General features: G+C 44.2%; 1 long non-coding RNA gene across 2 annotated transcripts in view; it reads right to left on the reverse strand.

Annotated features, from left to right (window-relative positions):
* LOC119469948 overlaps nucleotides 1-3,038 on the reverse strand; it is a 10,553-nt gene extending 7,515 nt beyond the window's left edge. Inside the window, exons 1-3 of one of the 2 annotated variants that reach the window (XR_005198812.1) lie at nucleotides 2,612-3,038; nucleotides 1,928-1,965; nucleotides 797-830 (exon numbers count right to left, since the gene is read on the reverse strand). This is a non-coding gene — a long non-coding RNA (uncharacterized LOC119469948). Of the gene's footprint in view, nucleotides 1-796; nucleotides 831-1,927; nucleotides 2,236-2,611 lie in introns of those variants that run through there. The other variant, XR_005198811.1, reaches the window with a different exon arrangement.
* Between the last annotated feature and the right edge of the window lie 450 nt (nucleotides 3,039-3,488).

Raw genomic sequence — 3,488 nt, forward strand, 5'->3', positions numbered from 1 at the left:
GGTGGATGATGACCCATTGGTGGATGATATCTCAGCGGTGGTTGCTGACCCAGCGGTGGATGATGCCCCAGCAGTGGATGATGCCCCAGTGGTGGATGATATCCCAGCAGTGGATGATGACCCAGCGGTGGATGATGACCCAGCGGTGGATGATGTCTCAGCTGTGGATGATGTCCCAGCAGTGGATGCCCCAGCAGTGGATGATGACCCAGCGGTGGACAATGTCCCAGTGGTGGATGATGCCCCAGCAGTGGATGATGCCCCAGCGGTGGATGCTGACCCAGCGGTGGATGATGATCTAGCAGTGGATGATGCCCCAGTGGTGGATGATGTCCCAGTGGTGGATGATGCCCCAGCGGTGGATGATGCCCCAGCGGTAGATGATGCCCCAGCAGCCCCAGCGGTAAATGATGCCCCAGCAGTGGATGACTCAGCAGTGGATTATGTCCCGTCGGTGGATGATGTCCCTGCAGTGGATGCTGACCCATCGGTGGATGATATCCCAGCGGCGGATGCTGACCCAGCAGTGGATGATGTCCCAGAGGAGGATGATGTACATTCACATCACATGATGCAGCCTCACACAAGACACTGCCAATCCTCAAGCACTCAACTCAGTGCCACCCAAAAGGGAGCACAGCTGCTGCCTCACAATGTGGCCACGATTTTTCCCTGGGAAATTCAGGTTTTTAAAAACACTTTCACTCTGCTTACTCTTGTCACAATCCCAGAATCAGGGTGGCACTGCACATTGAAACCAGCTTTTTTTTCTTGACAATAATTCCAGAATACTTACCAGAATCACACTTCAGAGGGAACACCGGCACTACCTGCAACACAGAAACAAAGCTTTATGAGGGGCACGTCGTGCTGTGGATTGTTTGCACAACGTTCTGTTTCTCTCAATGAATACTGAAAACCTGATTAGAAAAGTAGTCTACTGCTACAGTAATCAAAACAGCATGGTACTGGTACAGAAACAGAGATGTAGACCAATGGAACAGAACAGAGCTTCACTGGACAGGACAGAATGGGCGGACACAGAGGCGTGGGAGAGATTTTATGTCCCCGCAACACAACAGGGAGCACACTTCATGGCGTGCTGATGCTTACTGAATGGTACAACTGAGGACTGGGGGATTCTGTTTGATACGGCAAGTCTACTTCGCCACTACAGGCAGTGCAGCGTGTTAGTTTATAGATTAGCCTTTGGTGTTAGAGAGATCCAGCTGTGGGTGTGTCTCGTGAATAATTTACTTAACTGAGACTCACATTCCTCACCTGTATAATGAATAGAACCAAACTAAAAATGCCTCAAAGTGATTGTGATGCTTCAAAGAGGCAACATAGAGAAGTGATCACATAGTATCCAAGACTCAAGTGTATATCAGTCATCCTTTTCATTTTAATAACTTAAGTAGTTGTTNGAAACAGAGATGTAGACCAATGGAACAGAACAGAGCTTCACTGGACAGGACAGAATGGGCGGACACAGAGGCGTGGGAGAGATTTTATGTCCCCGCAACACAACAGGGAGCACACTTCATGGCGTGCTGATGCTTACTGAATGGTACAACTGAGGACTGGGGGATTCTGTTTGATACGGCAAGTCTACTTCGCCACTACAGGCAGTGCAGCGTGTTAGTTTATAGATTAGCCTTTGGTGTTAGAGAGATCCAGCTGTGGGTGTGTCTCGTGAATAATTTACTTAACTGAGACTCACATTCCTCACCTGTATAATGAATAGAACCAAACTAAAAATGCCTCAAAGTGATTGTGATGCTTCAAAGAGGCAACATAGAGAAGTGATCACATAGTATCCAAGACTCAAGTGTATATCAGTCATCCTTTTCATTTTAATAACTTAAGTAGTTGTTGTTAAGGACAGTCCTGTGGCATAGTGACATTTTGATCAATGATTACTTACATGGCTGGGGTCAGACGGGCGTACACAAACCTACTGGCCTGCATCATTAGATTAAAACAAAATTTTTGGTTAAACATTTTAAGAAAGATGCTATACAAATGAAAGACTAACCACAGTGATGGAATTTTTAGGGAGAGATAAAACTAAGAGTTGACAAGGATTTGGAGAAATGTATCCTCACATATGCTGCTACAGGAGCATGAATTAGCATCACCATTTTGAAAAATATTCGGCACTATTCATGACAGTAAAAGATATGTTCCCTTCTAACAATCTACTTCACAGAAATGAGTGCCACAATTATTCCAAAACCATGGACAAAAATACTCAAAGCAACATTACTTCTCACAGCCATAATTATTTAAAAACAAAAAAAGAAAATTTGATGTCAATCAACAGTAGAGTGGATAAACTATAATATTTGACTAAGGTGGAATGGTATGCAACAAGGAAATGGAAGAACTACAGTTACACTTACGAACATGAATGAATTTCAAATCATAATGGGAGCGAAAAAGCCAGACACCGAGAAGCACATATAGACTTATTCTGTGTATAATAGTCCAGACCTGGAGAGGTCTAAACAGGTCATTAGCAGTCAGAGCAGGTCCCTTAAGGGAGAAGATTAAAGGAGGAGGGAAATTTCAGGGAGGAACAGGGATGTCTGCACTTGTGCCATCTCACCCTCTCAGATGTCAGGGTCCCAAAAGAGGGTGCTGGCAATATTTAGGTGGTTCAAAGGTGTCATGAAGAAAAGCAAATGACAGCAGCAAACTTAGGTCTTTAATGAAGTGCCCCAGACTGGATAGAGGGTGCCCACTTAGTTTTGTATCTTATTATGTAAAATGAGGATCCTCCAAAGTTAAAAATGTCATCAGTAGCATGGACAGAATTACGTGCTATCAACACATTTTATCATGTGGAGTTTCCTGCACAACTTTTAGCAATCTGTGAATAAAAGGTCCAGAACTTAAGTTATAAATATCAAATTAGAGAACAATGGAAGCCTAAATTTTGAAGACAGGAAATAGTGTAATGCCCTCTTCTGTGGTAAGGAACTCTTGGTTTCCCCAAAAATTAGAGAACTGGAGAGAAAGAAGCCTCATCTCAGAATCTGTGGTACGCATGGGAAATGGAGGCTACAAATGTGAATATTCACTCTGCCATCCACCCCTGGAAGGCCCCTTTAAACCCACATAGAGGACGGAAACATAAACGTGCTATGACAAGTCTTAAAAGTTCAGAGGCGGATTATCAATTTCCCCTTGGCACACAGCAGAACTTTTTCTCTAAGTACAAGTAAATGCCTGTGAGAGAGATGTTCCCACGGATTCCTTCCTTTCATTACAGATGACACTCAATGCCCAGCCCTACATCCCTTGTGCATAATCCCAAGGAGTGCTGATTAATCCAAAGCAAAGGTTTTGATGTTTCCCTGGGCAGAAAAGAGCGGGCGTACTGCAAAGATCATCTCTAATGAACACAGCACCCTCACAGCCCAGAGAGACAGCTCCTACCTTTATGACAACAAACTTTGAAAAGAACAAACCAAACCTCACAC

This window comes from Cebus imitator, unplaced genomic scaffold (genome assembly GCF_001604975.1).
Source record: "Cebus imitator isolate Cc_AM_T3 unplaced genomic scaffold, Cebus_imitator-1.0 Scaffold1123, whole genome shotgun sequence".
NCBI classification, from domain to species: Eukaryota; Metazoa; Chordata; class Mammalia; order Primates; family Cebidae; genus Cebus; species Cebus imitator.